The sequence below is a fragment of the Astatotilapia calliptera genome, chromosome 13, assembly GCF_964374335.1.
Source record: "Astatotilapia calliptera chromosome 13, fAstCal68.1, whole genome shotgun sequence".
Classification (NCBI taxonomy): domain Eukaryota; kingdom Metazoa; phylum Chordata; class Actinopteri; order Cichliformes; family Cichlidae; genus Astatotilapia; species Astatotilapia calliptera.
This window is the reverse complement of record NC_137434.1, coordinates 4294836-4311736: the sequence shown is the minus strand read 5'-3', so window position 1 is coordinate 4311736 and position 16901 is coordinate 4294836. Positions and strand designations below refer to the sequence as shown.

At 40.6% G+C, this 16901-nt stretch overlaps 1 long non-coding RNA gene across 1 annotated transcript; it reads right to left on the bottom strand.

The window, feature by feature from the left end:
* Window positions 1-11605: 11605 nt before the first annotated feature.
* On the bottom strand, window positions 11606-16681 carry LOC145419704 (uncharacterized). The gene is made up of 4 exons (XR_013901028.1): window positions 16378-16681; window positions 16159-16242; window positions 13156-13276; window positions 11606-12792 (listed from the first exon to the last, which is right to left on the bottom strand). It is a non-coding gene; the product is annotated as an uncharacterized LOC145419704 (long non-coding RNA).
* Window positions 16682-16901: the final 220 nt, after the last annotated feature.

The following is a 16901-nucleotide window of genomic DNA, read 5'->3' as shown; positions in this document are numbered from 1 at the left end:
GCTGTGCGTACAGCAGGTGATGGGCATAGCGGGGTGTCGGAGGGGTATATCCTTCCCGATCGATCTCCTCTACCTTTGGAGCGACCCTGCACCTCCTCCGGGACCTAATGAGACACAGCTTGTCATGGGGATAACACACATACGCTCTCTGAAACGTAAGGGCATTTTAAACATTTTTAAAACGGTGAAAACGCAGCAGACTTCTTAAAAACCAAAAGTACATTTTTTTCATATATTTCCATTTAAAAAATAATGATAAGAACAAGAACCCACACACAGGTTCACAGACATTTAACGCCTTGGCTGGTGGTGGGGTCACCGTCAAGGCTGCGACCTTCCACCCAAGTCCCAGACTGAATCAATGCCTAACCAGACAGAAACCCGCCACACCGCCACTCACTCCCCACACACAATGACCAGACCGCTGTTGGTTCTGTGAACAATAGGAGGGGCCTCAAGAACCTGAAAAGACTGAGTGTGTGTCAGTATGGCTGTGTGAAAGGGAAAAAGGTGTAAGGAGGCACATTTCCTTACACTTTAAACCCAAATGGACGGTGATGTACTGTTGGCGCCGGTCAAGGTAAGAAAAGGAAAAGTACGTTTATTTATATGGGAGATTTCACAAACTGAGATCAGTGAAAGCGATTCATATAATATATTAGAAATTAAAGAGAAATTAGGGTCTCAAATGATGACGGGCCTGTCTTATTGTCTCACATTAGTCAAAATGGACAGCAATAACCCTCCGAGATGTAGACATTGTCAGTCCCAGTGCTTCCCCAAAACTCTCATCCTTTGTTTTTTTGGAGACAGGAAAATAGTACTTTTTAAGAAAAAAAAAGTAAATACATTTTAATAAATGTCAGAATCTTTATTTTCTTTCTTCCATGGCTGCCAAGACTTGAGAGGATGCCTCCCCAAAAAAATCACATAATCACTGATTATGGCATACTTCAGAGAGTTTTATTTTACAGCACCAAATATCAACAACATTTGGTGACAGTGGGAAGGAAAAACTCTCATTTAACAGGAAGAAACCTCTGGTAGAACCAGGCCAGAGATTGATAATATTTAACACAGATTGACGGGGTGGTGTCACAACATAAAGAACTCTAGATGGAAGAAATGTTGCGTATTCGCAGCTGTTTATCTTCTGTGGTCACTGTGAATTCTGCTTGACTGAAAGTTTCAGAAATTATAACGTTAAAGGGAAAGTGAGAAAAGTCTTGCATTCAAAGCATCATTTGCTAAACCACAGATAAGAAAGTTGAAGATGTTACTTTTCACATCTAGTCATGTATTTTAGGCATTTTGCAGTTCTTATAAGATTTCAGTTTTGGGTATGACATAAATAACATTTTCTTTTTATAGGGAAGGTGTGAACTTCTTTTATTGAATACTGTAAAGTTGGGCATTTAAATGCGGAGTCTATGGGAACTGACCTTACCACAATATTTATGACCACATTCAACACTGTTTAATAAAGGAGGAAGGATGTGTATGATGGAAAAACGTCCTCAGGCACTAATTTCTAGTGAATTAACGCATTTTGAAATGAAGCAACTTTAACTGGAGGTCTGCCCCAAGAACCTTTATGATGCCACCAAACTCACTCTGTTAACTCAATGGTTTGCAAATCAGTGAGGCCAGCATGTACAGCAGTTTCACCAAACCAAAAGTGACAGTTTTATTAAAAGATTTGGAAAAGTGATCCCAAATAGAGGCAAAATCTTATTCTATTAAATTCCAGTGTTAGAACAGGCTGTTTCCCCTAAGTTTGTTTATTGTTAGCAGGAGTTATATTTGACCCTTTCTGAGAGAGCTGCATCAGTGAAGTGGTTTAGTTCAGACTGAATTTAACCCTCTGAGGTCTAAGTCGTCATTGGTGATGACCCCAAGTGCAAAGATGAAACCCTTTTCAAATGAACAAATGAAATAATAATAAGAAAAGATGATCTATATAGATGCAAGGTTGTCTGACTGAAAGCATCATATATTTAATAAACCCACCATAAGTACTTACAGTCTGCAGAAGTCTGCTTCTTTCATTAGATGTCTGACAAATCAGTCCAGTGTGGTGGTGTGGGAGGATATTACATAACACAGTAGAAAACTTAAGCAAAGACTCTCTCACCCTGTGCTAAAAAGGTGCTGAAGCACCTACAACTATTTCATCTGTCTGGTTTTAGTGTCCCGTGATTCAGTGCTTTTTCACACTCTGGCTAGAGTTAACACGAAGCACATGGACATAATTGAATACTGTCTCCTTTATAGCCTAGGTTCAGTAACTTTTTCTGTGGTCTTAAATATTTATGGCATTCAAATAAAATATTGTTATGTTTTTCATCTCTAAACTTCCATACCGGGTTTTGCTTTTTTAAAGGTTATCTTATCTTATCTTATCTTATTTTTTTCCTTTTGCCATTAGTACCTACCTGCAAAAGACTGGTGAAGTGTCCAGGGTGTACCCCTGTCTCTTGCCCTATGACAGCTGGGATAGGCTCCAGCCCCCATGCTGATTAAATAAGCAGAAGGTGGATGGAAGGAAAATAATGTGTGTTGTCACAATTGCACTTGCACTTATGCAAAATTCGGCATGTTTTTTGAAAGGTGAAGTCACAGAAATGACGAGGAGGGCAGGCATTTGTACCCTTTATTCACTAGCTGGGCCCACGTCCTCATTTTAGGTTTGACAGCGTTTTAGTAGGTAAAAGTGAATGCTTTGACGTGAATTGAGCTGCGGTTTGGGGAAGGCCTCGAAGGGGACTGGCGATGGCTCCCGGGCCTGGCAGATCCCCATGTACTAAATAGAAATGAAGAATTTAAAGAATTGAGAACAAGGAGGCAGGGAGGGTGGGGCACGTAAACGAGAATGAACAGCTTGCAGAAGTGGGGGAACCTATATAGATGACAACCGGAAGGAGCGTGTTTGGAGGCGTGGTCGATGCATAATCTCCAATAAGTGCTTGCTCCTCTCACAGATGGAAATGCTGTATGTAAGAACCCCCCACCCGACCACATAACTACTGTATGTCTAAGAAGTACATAAAATAGGTTTGAATGAAAGAAGCCTAAGAGTTAGAAAGATAAATTCTAGGTCAAAGTAAGTAAGTCACAAAATAAGATAAGACATCCTTTGACCCTGTTGTGGTTGCAATCAAAAAGTCAAAAAAAGTAACTCGCTTGTCTTTTCCTAACTTTTTCTTGGCTATAATAGAAAATGTCATAAGGTCAAAGATAGCTGTGAAGAAGGATTAATAAGGGCTTAATCACCACCCTCAATTTTACTGGCAACCCTTTAAGACTGGGTCTTTAGATACATGCAAAATATGGAGAGTGCAAACCTCCACCGAGGCAGCTCGCTCAGTGTTTCCTTTAAAGGGAAAAGTATTGCTTTTCTGTTATTACTTTTGCTTTCTTTGTTACTGTTAAATACACTTAAACTATGAGCTAAAAAAGTCTGTAGTGCAATAAAAACCAACCAAAGTGCAGGTGTTGGTTTTATGGCCTAGTGACACCTGTTTCAATATAGTGGACATAATTTTGATTACAATTATTTTTTATTTATGTGGATTTATTCTTATATCTGTCTTTAAAGATGAATGTTATACAGCACTATTATCTTTTTGTCCTTCAGCTCAACCTATTACCCTTGAAGGGCAGATCAGAGGTGTATGACAGGATATTTTAAATATTTATACGGTGCTTTCTATATGTTGACACTGCACACCACATTTGTACGACTCATAGGTTTGAGGCTGTAAAGCTGTTTTCGGTCAATAAATTGTTAAGATTTACCTCGAAGACTTTGGTTGGCATAGGCTAAATTTAAACGGATCGTTAACGTGACCCCACTCTACACCCTACAAAGTTTTGCCAGAGTTCATTGAGCTATCATGTTTAGAGACAGCAAGAATGATGTACATGAAAATGTGACCTCATTCGTGGAGTAAACGGGGCGTCAGATGTTTTGCTATTGCAATTAACGTGTTCAAAGATTTTAAACTTATGTGCTCCAAACACACAAAAATTCTATTCCACAAAAAGAAAAAGAGTAAATGCTTTCACAACGCAGCAGTGACAGCATCGGGACAAATTCTACATGATACATTCTGGTTTAACTTGGTTTTATCGCAGGGGATTTGCGAGCAGATGAGCACAAAAACCTATTCCGAAAAAAATATCTCATTCCCTATCGAGCGCCTTTCAGCAGGCTCTTTAAAACACTTTTAACCCTGTTAAACCATGCAGTACCTGACCGCCCTGTTCAAACTGTTTATTTGACTTGCTGCTGAGAGAATTGCTGCGAGTGTGGAGGCAGAACGCGTGCATGAACACCCAGTTGTACTTGTGTGTGTATGTGTGTGTTTGCGCTTTGATACGTTTATACATGTGCATTCAAGCTTGTGCAGTCATTCTGCCGTGTTGGTGTCTGTGTGTGTTCACACTGGCATTAGGCCTTGCTTCCTTCCTTCCTGTTCAAGTGAACTGGGTACCTTTAGCCACCAACGCTTCACTCCTCTGGGATGACAGTTTCAGCCTGTGTGTCTGTGTGTGTGTGTTGTCTGTACTCGTGCTTGACACTTGGCTGAGCAGGGTGGTCCTAGAGGAGTAGTCTATCAGTGTAGTTCCTGATTCTCAGAAACACACCTGCATCATGATGCCAGGCAAATTCCCCAAATATAACCTAAACCATGTGACACACACTGGCTGACCGAATCCTTCTTTCACACCTGTCCTCCACGCATGTGTTCCTTTCTTTTTTCTTTATCACTTTACCACAACTTTGTTTTTCTTTTTACCCCCACCCCTTCTCAATGACTAAATGATGAAGTTACTTCCACATTTTATGAGAGCGCAATAGCAAAAACAATGAACTCACACAGAGACACCCACTTGCCCTCTGTGTCTCTCTCTCCTTCTCTCTCTGACTTGCATCTAGAGTTGTGTGTTGGGTTTGTGTAGGAGCACGGGGATGGTTTCAATATTGCATCATTGGGATGCGGCACGTCTGCGTATGGGGTCAGAGCGCTATCATGTTGCCAATCAGCAAAGCAGCTCGGAGCCCTCATCAGCTTTTGATTGCATTTAGAATGGCTAATTAAATAAAATATGACATTATGTAAATGTGTGTGTCTCTGCCATATGGCCCCAGGCACTGCCCCCCTCACCCAACTCCCTGCCCTTACCCAACCCGCCTCCAGCACACCAAGGGGCAACCAAGCGTGCTAAACGTGTGTCTGCGTGCACGCTCAAGTTCATAATGTGGGTGAAAGTGAAGAAAAGGGAACAAAGTAGTTTTGGGTTGACCAGACAAGTTTCTCAAAGCCTACTCATCCACTTAATTTCTCTTCTGTTTCAGGCAACGTAAAGACCTGCCATATAAAAAGCACTAAGGTTCATTCTGGAATTAGTAGCCATAGTGGACAATATATCACATAAATTAAAGTATTTTGTAATTTCATCAGACTGTTGCTTTGAAGAATCTGATTATCAACCAACATTTCTGCTTATGTGAAGAAGAACGCACTTTAATTTTGTGCTTTGCCATCTGACAGGAAGAGTCAAGAGAAAGAGGTAAATGCTCAAATATGGCCATGCTGATACGTGCAGTTTTGTATGGCAATGCTTTTAATTGTATTAGATATCTGTCTGTTACATGTGTTCAGTTAAATTGGCTGCTAATTTGCATGTTGCATGTCATTCCCTCTGATCCAACCAATCAAAGAGGACCGTCAGCAGGTGGTCCACTTTGCCTTCTGCTTGGTTTGGATCATTACTACTGATGACTCCGGGTAGGCTTTGGGTTTGTGTTCAAGTACCTTAGCTTCAAGTCAGTATAAGTATGAAATGAGAATATTTCAGTCATGTGGACAAACTGATTTACTAACTCACTATTTGTGACATGCAATTTACTGCTAGCTGTGCTGTAAAAAAACAAAGCATGTGTATTTTTTTTTAAATCTTGATAGTAAAATGTTTTTCCAATTTGCAATTTGCCTGTATTTAGAAAACAGCACAACTAAACACATCTATGAGCGCTTTAAAAACTCTTCTTTTCTTAAAACTTGTCATTTCTCATTTTGGCCCACTGGTAAAGCAAGGATACTGTAAGTTGTGAGGGGTCATACATGAGAATGAAAATATCACTGCTTGGAAAGTAGTGGCTAATCAATACTGTGCTGGAACAAGAATTACTGCAAGAAAAGCCTTGAGACTAACAAACATCATTGAAAGCTGTAGTTGATTACATTGGAACATTGTACAAAATCTGTGATAGATAAAGGAAACAGCGTTTATCATATAGGAATGATAAAAATAGGTGGATCCATTAACCCCCCCACCCCGACCCCATTGCTGTAAAAAATGCAGAATTATCCAGAATAACAGAATTTTGGAACATTTGGAAAACTTAAACAAGTTTTAAGACAGAAAACCAGAAACTGTTTTAACATCTATTCATTTTTTCTTTTTACCATGTGACTAAAACAAAACCTACCCTAACCCTACACATGTTGCAGGTGACCTTGTGGATTTAAAAAAGGTAGGAAGAACTTTGAAGTTTCAAAATCTCAGTGCGTAGAATGAGATGGGCTGTGGTTGCTGTGAAGTAAGGCATAGGTTGGGTCTAATTGAAGTAGACTGGTACTTTAATGTTTTTCTAAAATGTTGTTGTCCTGCAAAAAATGGAGTAAACATTTGGATTAAAGTGTAAAAATCAGAAATTTTAATCACTTCTTAATATGTATATATAACATTTTGAGGAAGTGAGAGGGGGGGAAAAGCTGCTGGTGATTTGTCCTAAAGATGCTGCTTATTTTCACCGGTCGGAGAGCACAGTTCATGCACGTATTCACACTGCACCTCTGATAGTGCTGCAAGGAAGCCACTCTGACGTGACGGCTGCCTACAAAATGTGAGATATGGACCCATTTTTTTCCTGCTAACAGACGCAAAGTGCAGCTAACCTTTTCAGTCAAGAAACCTTCATCAGCACTTTACCATTCTTTAAAGCATGAACTCAAGATGGCCATATCCTCTATGTGCTGCACATTTGGCTGTATATGGTACGTGCATATATATTTGTGTGTATGCATGTGTGAGTGTGCTTGTGTGTGTGTGAGAGAGGGTTGCTGCCTGTCCCAGCGATAAGGCGTATGGAGCAGGCACAGTGTTACCCGGCCAGTCACACATACAGATAAGAGCAGATAACATTCACTGGAAGAGCTGCTGCAGGCTTGACACAGCACTCCACGCAACACACACCTCACAAAGCTGTGTGTGTTTCATAGATGCATTTTTTTGTATTTGTTTGTGCGTGAATATACAGTCCCTTAAATTGCATGCATCTGTGTGTCTGGGAGCAATTTGTTTTTGTTGTTACACATGGGTGTGAGCGTGCATCTTTGCAGAAGATTATGAGTTATTACCGTTAAAAAAAACTTTTAAAGAACTCCTTTGTGTGTGCTGTTGATTCGCCTTCACTCTCGTGATTCAATAAAGCAGTCCAGCACTTCTGCAATGGAGGAGTCGGTCCATAAATCGCTTTGAGTGTGTTTCTTTTATTATTGTTTTTTACTTCTTCTTCTCGTTTTCTTTTTCCAGGGGAATTTTAAATAAGCAGCACACGCTTCTTCAACACTGGCTCGTTTCTACTTTGCATTCTTTTAAACTTTTTGGACTTGCCCAGTAAAGCCGCAGCCTGTACTGGTGATGATGGAGCAAGTATTTTGGAAGGGTTAGGGGTTCAGTACCTTGCTTAACGGGCTCTGCTTAAGAGCCGGAGTATGCACTCACTTTTCCAGCTCGCATTCCCTCAGCTGTCATTGGCATTACACTTCTCTGCTGGTGTGGATTCAGAAAAAACAGCTTTGTCGCAGAAAAATTCTCTTTGGAAAAGCAGGAGCATTTGATTAACTGTGCAAAGGGAAAATGCGCTCTTACTATATTAAAGTGTAGGGCACAATACTTGGATTACTTTTATTCTGTGACGGGGTAAATGGTTGTATTTTTAATTTAGTAGTGTCTTTGAGTGGAAATTGGTCAAGCAGGAGCTTGACCCTTGTGTTGTCCTTGGGTCATTTTTGTCCTCTAAAGAAATCTTTTGCTATCAAAAAAGTGTTTTTTATTCATCAAATGGTCTGAAAATAACAGAAGTTATTCATTACTATGCTATGCATGATTGAAATAGGTTTTAAGTAATTTGATTTATTTATGGGGTTTTTATTGGATTTTATAACTCCTGTGGTCCTCGTGGACAAAAATGACCCCGAAGTACAAAGTGTACTTTGTGTGTGAAGTAAAAAAAATAAAAATGCATGAGCCGCACGTCAGTATAAGCCGCGGTGTTCACAGTGTGGGAAAAAAGTAGCGGCTTATGACCCGAAAACTATGGTACATTCAGAATATACCAAGCACATTTTCCAAAATGATTCATTATAACAAACCTCAAAAAAACAGGTTTTTTGAGCTTGAAGACTCATCTTTTTCAGTGCGTCCGCCTACACTGAAAATGATTTATTGGGATGTTCTGTCTTCTTAGCCTACCAAGAAAAAACTCCAAAATGTACGCACAAGTTGTTCGTAGACTTTCATTTGTGTCGCTGGGTTTCATTCCTATTGCAGAAAGCAAGCTTCTTTAAAAAATACATTACTTTCATCTTTCAAGAAAATGTCAAACGGTCATTAAAAAGTGTTCCAGCATCAGCCTTCTCAACAAATGCTCCAAAAGCTACTTATGCCCCCACATGCTAATAACAGTGCTCTCTCATAGTTATATATATATATATATATATATATATATATATATATATATATATATATATATATATATATATATATATATATATATATATATAGGGAGAAAGTCAGAGTGAGTAGATGGCACCAATGAGTTGACTTTGTCCATGACCTACCTTGAACCATAACCACAGTTTTTTAATTATGGTAACAACTGAAGTCTTTTTAATGCTGATAAAGTATATGTTTAAACCTAAACCTTGATTCAGATGAACACCTGAACTTTTTCTAAAGTAAGCCAAACATTTACCACATTTGCCACATCATATTGTTATTGTTAAACTGTGATTATTAACCCTTTATTAACATTCATTTTGCTATACAGGGAACCAACAGGCAACTTGTTTGGTTGTTTAGGGTGAGTGACTTTTTCGTGTCGCCATTATTATTCCACGTTGTAACTAAATGCTTTTGAGACCTTGAAGTTTTCCTCAAACTTAGCAAAGAATCCTTTTTTTTTACCATCTGAAAAAAAATTGCTTCAACCAAACAAAACTTCAGAAAATGTTACAAATGTGGTTAAATAGTGCAATTTCTGTCTTTTGATTTATAGAATGTGTTAGGAATTGAATAGTACTGTACATTTGCTAAAATGTCAAAGTATTTAAATACACAGCACATGTAAGTGTGAAGGTTTTGGATTTGTTGAAGGGCAGCTTTGTTGAAGATGTACTGAGCAACAGAAAAGCAATGTGATGTACTTGTGTCAGCTCCTAGGGATTCGAGCCATCCAGGTATAAAGCAAATAAAACACATTCTCTACATTTTTATTCTGAATGCTTCTAAAGACGCAAATATCAGCCAGGGCATTAAGACACCATTTCTCTCTTATTTCCTTTTTCCCGCCATCCCTTCTTGTTCTTCGCCCTTTTTATTTTTCTCATTTTTATGGTCCAGTATCTCTCGCTCTCTTGCTCTATTCTCTGTCCATACACCAAAACCAGACCACAGAAGGGGCTGCTGCTCAGTCAGAGAGGTTGTGGTTGGCATACATACGCCCAGAGGGGCCCAGGCCTGTCAGCTCAGTAGCCCCACATCTGGAGCCTCCCACTGGGCCAGCAGCCTCCAGCCCTCCTCCTCCTCCACCACCACTCCCTAGAGAGTACTGAGCATAAATGCACACCCTGACAGGAAAATGTGCATGCGCGTGGTCTTAAACGCCTAATTTGCACGCACAAACACATTTTAAAATGACATGCATGTGCTGAGATACACATGCACGCATATCCATACCTATATGACTCAGACACACGACCGAGAGGCACACACATTAAACTCTAAAACATTATGCTAATCTACAGCCGGCGGCAGAGGATTGCACTCTGCTCAGCCTCATGCCAAAGTACCTTTCATTTTTATAAGATTAACCAGGAGAAAGAAGAGAATGTGAGAGACAAATGCTGCAATAAGAGAAGTTAACGCTGCGAAACATACAGACACGTCCAGTAATACAAATTCATATTACATCCAAACAGTTGAGTCAAACATCCAGGTTGTAGGTCATGTCCGGGATCCACAGACATCTTTTCATGTAGCAAAGAATAATTAAAATTGAAGTATTCAGCTTATGTTTTGGTGCAGAGTGATGTTTGGGTTTTGAAGGCCATAATCAAAACATATCAGTAAAGTAACTAAAAAACTTCTTCTCTTTTTGCATGTAACCTAATCTCACAGACTCTGTGATTCCTTTTGCCTTGGTATACTTTATCTCATAACCCTGAATGTTCAAGTTTTTTCCAAAGTTAAAAAATTCGTAGACTCCTCCGAATGCAGCCGACAAATGCGTCCTCCTTTTCCCCGAATTTGAAGGATGGGTTGGGTGTGTCCTTCATGGCCCACCATATCCCAGAATTCATAGCGCGGCCCAGCCAAACTCCAGTTTCCGGCAATGGCGGCCGCTACTAAGTTTTAAAATTACTCTTACTAATCTTTCTGGGTCACAAAAGAAACTTTTAACATATTTTTAGGCGAGAATGTGGGTGTGTAAACTTCAAATATCTGGTCGGTTTATCAAGATATTGCATATTTGCAAAAGTGCTTCGACGTTTTCGGAGACGTCTGTTACCCACCAGCTCGATAGCTAGCCGGGAGCTCGAGGGTCACTGAAGCCGCAGAGAACGGCACAACTCCCGGCACATCATTTTCAGATCACCGCAGACTTTCGCTACTCAGGTTAAACGTAATATATAAGTCACTTAGACAACGGAGCTTGCAAAGAAAAGCGTCTGGACTTCTTTAAGTTGCTTGAAGACGTTTCACCTCTCATCCGAGAAGCTTCTTCAGTTCTAAGGTCAAATGGTGGAGAGTCCCAGATATAAACCTAGTGGGAGTATCCCCCCATAGAGGGACAAAAGGACCCCCTGATGATCCTCTAATCGCCTGAGCCAAGGTGTGAAACTGGGTGTGGGTCCCAATCAGCCAGAGTTTCGGGTGAGTTCATTGTGAAACCTGGCCCCACCTTATCATGCGAATTCCTGAGATCAGATGGCCCAGGATGTGAGTGGGCGTTAAGGCGTCTGGGAAGGGATCTCAAAGTCCAGACGCTTTTCTTTGCAAACTCCTTTGACTACGATGACCTGGATGACTGAGAACCTTCACAGACATATCACTTAGACAACCTAAAAATGTTATTGTTGGGCTTTTTTCAGTGTTTTATTTGTTCGTGAGTAAATCGGTTTGGCTGAGATTAAAGTTATTAGATTAGATTAGATAAAATAAAACTTTATTAATCCCCCGGGTGGGTTCCTCCTTGGTTTTCACACAGCTGAATAAAGGTCAAACAGAAAACTGATTAAACAGAAGTGTGAGACGGTCGAGAATTTACGCCAGTGTCCTGTTATATTTTAGATAGCAAGAAGCAGACGGCCGAGTTTATTAAACTCCACCGAGACAGCGGTGACGCTAACCAGAAGGCTAGACCGTCCAATTTCCCCAGCCGTTTACTTCCGGCCTACCCCACCTCCTGAGACCCGGTGTTCTGAAAAACCATCCTACTTTGACAAAACTTCCTACCCGTATTATAATTTGACGGTGACTTGCGACTAAACCTAACCCCTAACCATAACCCTAACCCTAACCATAACCTTAAGAAGTATTCTGGATGGGTGAGAAAAAAAGAAGTTAATTCGGCGTTGGTTTTGTGCGCATGTGCCACGTCTGCGCAGAAACATTGGGTAGGATGTGTTTTCAGGTAGGATGGATTCCCAGAACACCAGCCCACATAGACTGCGAAGGCCGGGTTCTCAGGAGGATGCAGCCCATGAATTTGGACAAAGCTACGGTTTCATGGTGTGTTTCCCCGTAAGCTTCTTTCTTGAATCTTTCCAGGCATTTCAGATGGATTTATATCTCTTGTGAAACTTTTCTTGCACTAAAGGTATGTCTGCTCAGGGAGAACACAGTGAAGCTGAGAGAAGAGGAGAGAAAGTGAGCTGACGTGAAATAAGAACATCCATGCATCAATCCATGAGGTTGGAAAGATTTGATAAATGACAAAAATTCAGATTTTTTTCCCCCTAGAATTTATTCCTCTTTTGGTTCCTTGATGAATGAGCCTGGAATTCTTGGGAAACACTGAAACTTTAGATAAAAGGAGAATAAAGATATCTGAATTGAGAGGGTTATTGAAAAGAAAAGAATAGCAGGATAAGTCTAGAAGACCAATGTCTTGTAAGAGCTGAATATGTTTCTTTTGTCATGCCGTGAGCCAAATTCCATGAAAGTTGGCATGAATATTTTTGTATAGTCATCCTATGTTACTCCTGTTCCTCTGCTGATCCGTTAACGATCTGCCCAGCTCTCCTAGAGTAACTGCCTCTCTCCTGGAATCTCCTCCATGCTCTTGAGACTGTGCTGGGAGACACAGCAAACCTTCCGGCAATAGCACATATTGATGTGTCATCTTGGGGGAGTTAGACCACCTGTGCAACCGCAGCAGGTCCAGGTATCGCCTCATGCTACCGGTAGTGACAGTGACCCCAGCCAAATACAAAACTGGTGAAAAAACAGTCAGAAAAGATGAGAGGGGAAAATATCAGTGGCCTCCACCTGTAAAAGCATTACTTTACTACTTAACTGACCAGAAGTTTGACTGTCTTGATGCTATACTTAGATTAAAAATTGTTTCCTTAATTTTTCTGAGCAGTATATTCGATGATACATGGACAGTTAAGTTGATGCTCCTGAAATACAGAAATAAGCAGATACAAAGATCTGAGCATGTTTGACAACTTAAATCCTGACTGGGGTAAGGGAACTACAAAACCATGAGACCCCCAGGGTAGCAGCAGTCCCCAGTTGTAACAGGGGAAAATTGTAACACTCTCGGTTTGTTCAGCTGAGACTGCTGAGACTCACTCTGCTCAGTGGGAATCTCTTCCTGCCTCTGGAAAAGGAGTCGTATCGTTCAGCCTTGGAAGTTGGTTTGAGTCTTGCAAAACCAAACAGGCCAGCATGGTCAAATGGACTGGTGCTCCTTCTATTAAAATAGAACAGAAGCCCAATAGGATGCACAATAAAAACATAATTAGACACCAATAATGTTAATGCTTTATGATATGCTTTTACTTCTTGAGATCCAGTGAGTTAATACAGTATGTTACTCTCAATCTTAGTATTGTGCTTTCTTACATGAAGTTTAATATTATAGCCTTGTTCTTATTAGTATAAATATGCCCTCACCCCCAACCAGTCACAGCAGATGGCTGAACCTCCCTGAGCCTGGTTCTTCCTGTTAAAAGAGATTTTTTCCTTCCCACTGTTACCAAGTGCTTCCCCATAGGGAGCTGTTTGACTCTTTTCTTTGTATCATTGTAGGGTCTTTACCTTACATTATAAAGTGCCTTGAGGTGACTGTTGTTGTTATTTAGCACTATATAAATACATTTGATTGGAATCAAATTGAATTACTAGTTATTGCTTATTATTATTGCACACATATACTATATAGAATACTATTGTATTTCCACAGGCAGTTTACAGGTATTAAAGAACCCATCTGCTCTTAGTACCCAGATTCAACAGGACACTTCTATGAAATCTGTGTTTCAGTTGGACAGAGCCGTTGCAGTAGCCCCATGAGACAAGGGTGGTCATAATGTTTTGACTAATGAAGAACCAAGTGAATAGTTATTTGAGTCTTCTCCTTTCCTCTTCCAAATAAGTGGGTCAAATGCTGATCTTTTTATAAATGTCATGGTATTTTCAGTAAGCAAAATGTTAGATGTTTTAAGAATGATTTCCCCGAAAAACATTAAAATCAAAGCTAATGTTTTAGAAAAGTAAAGTTCAAATTACTTGTGTGGAAAAAAGGAATAAAAGCAGTAAAATCCCCTTTGTGTGATGTAAATCTGTGATATCAAAGGAAGAATCCATAAATGCAAAATAGTACAACAGGAACACTGAAGGCAATCTTAACACCATTTACTACGGTCCAGATAACAAACGCGTGTGGTGTTGCAGGCGCCGTGGGTTTTGGTGGTCAAACATAGCCCTCCATTCTCAGCAACACATGAAGAGCAGACAGAGGCAGCTGAGGGCCAGAGCGCTCTAACTCATTGCCAGTCAGTGTGGGGTTGTGTGATGATAATAAGGATAACTTCCTCCAGGATAATGGAGCCGAAGCATATTCAGGCCTCAGTGTGCGCTGTCCCCGAGGATGGCCCTGTCTGCTGTGAATATTCTGCATTTAAATGGTCCATTAGAAGCCAAACAAACACAGACAGGCCTCCATACTAATGACCAACGGGGTCCAGGGGTGAGGTAGGGCACCTGCCATGTCTGTGTGTCTGTGTGTGTGCGGGAGAGACGCAGACAGTGTGTATAGGGAGATGATGTGGTGCGTTGGAAAGAGATAGCGAGAATTTAAGTGTGCGTGTGTTGGACTGGGAGGCTGATTGTGTGTGACATGGGTCAGGAGGGTAGAGCTGGAGCGGGGTGGGGTGATTGAGAGTATGAGCTCTCTGGCCAGAGGGGAATCCTCTCCTCGGTCCCAGTGGGTGCTCATTTGCATGTCTGTCCCATTTATGTGTGTTTGCATGCTCTCACATTATCCATCTTTTGAATAACATGTCTTTGTTGGCTTGAATGCATTTGCGTGTGCATATATGTGCATATTGCCCATCATATTGTCATGTGCACAAGTTCATGTACATATTCACTTGAGTGCATGTGTGAGTCTGTGTGTGAGAGAGAGTTGCAGGGGTTATTCTAATAAGAGGATGGTAGTTGTGGACCCCGGGCCCTGGTCGGCCCCTGCCTCATTATCATTATTAATATTTGAGGAATAGCCTGTGCTGGGTGGACAGATGCCCTCTTCTCTCAGCACACAGCAACTCATGAAATGTGACAGGGCTTGTCCTCGTCCACCTCTGTAGAAATATGAGGATTGAGGTGTCTAAACCAGGGGGAACCGAGGTTCAGCTAGAGTTTATCAGAAAGAAATTGCGGAAGGATACATACATTATGACTCTGCGGCTGAAATGTAAATTCTGATTAAATAATGGTGCTAAGATGCATTGAAGACTTTTGGTTGTATCTAGTTACCAGTATGATGTGATGAACATGCTAATGTGCTTTTCTCTGTATAACTCTGGCTAGCTAAACAAACCCACCACGCTGCACCTTCTGATTAGCTATAGCTACACAAGTATTTGTCATCTGAATGGTAATGACTCATTTCTCTGTATCTGTGTTGATCAGAATCAACTATTAGAGAAAAACTGGATGATTTAAGGCTACGTTCACACTGCAGGTCTTAATGCTCAATTCTGATTTTTGATCAAATCCGATTTTTTTTGTCTGGTTGTTCACACTTCAAATAAAATGTGACAGCATACGCGCTTCAGCAAACGGTTCACGGTCCTCAAAGCGGCCCGCAACGCGCTCTGTTTATGGAAGTAAAAATGGCGGCTACAGAGCTAGTAGGTGTTGTTACAGCAGTCTATCAATTCTCTACATATGCTAATCAAGTCCAAAACCTCAGTTTCTGTCCACTGACTCGCTTCCGCTGCCATGCTTTCTCGTTTGTCTTCTCCGGTGCCGTCTGTCTTGTGTCAGTGACGTAAAAGACGGATTTAATGTGACAGACCATTTGAACAGCAGTCGCTTTCTAAAACATCAGATATGTATCGAATTCAGTATCATGAAACTGACTTAGGTCAGATTTGAAAATATCAGATTTGTGCTGTTCAAACTGTCATTCCATGATCGGATATGGGTCGCATAGGGTCAAAAAAGTCGGATTTGATGCGCTTTCACCTGCAGTGTGAACGTAGCCTAAGTGTCCCAAAAGCTTTCAGATTAATTGCAGTTAAATTCGGTACACATACTTTTGACCTGAAATATAAAAGGTTTGATTACCTTTGACATTTGATGATACGACGAACATTGGGCAGTCTTGTCAGCCTGGGCGTTTCTTTGGGCATCATGTTATGATGGTTAACTCTGTAAAAGTATGTCATGTACATGGCAAATGAACTAGTACTTGTATCGTATCGTACTACACAATGCACACTGCCCTGCCATACTGCAACTGAACAACTTTCTAAGTTTGAACTTTCTTAAAGTTTCTTAACTTACCATGGTTTAGGAAGAGATCTTTGAAGACTGCGGGAGTTATCAGCAATTCAAAAGTTGACCATTTTTTTTTTCCATTTTTTAAAAAGTTGGTTATTCAAAATCTGTCAGTCTGACTGGAATTATTATTATTGCATTATGTATTTTCCATTTCCATTGCTAATCTCAATCCATCTGGGGAACCTGGGTGCGGAGTGAGTTGTATCCTCTCTGCTTACCACACTCACAGACTGGGTGAGATAGACAGATAGACAGAAGCGGAGAGACAGACACAGCGAGAGAGGGAGGATAGTTGTTTGCACCATTAAATGCTGGAAACAAATGCAGCAGTTCTTCAAACAAGTGCCGACTCCTCTGTGATATATTTGCATATTCATGAGGAAAGGTTTTCTCTCTCTATTTTTTGTGGGTTTTTTGTTTCATATGCTTCTGTGGTAGCAGGGGGGTGAGTTATTGGTTTCTTGTGACATTCTGGGTGTTTTTTCCTGAATGCCAACTACACAAAATAATCCAAGTAATACAAACAT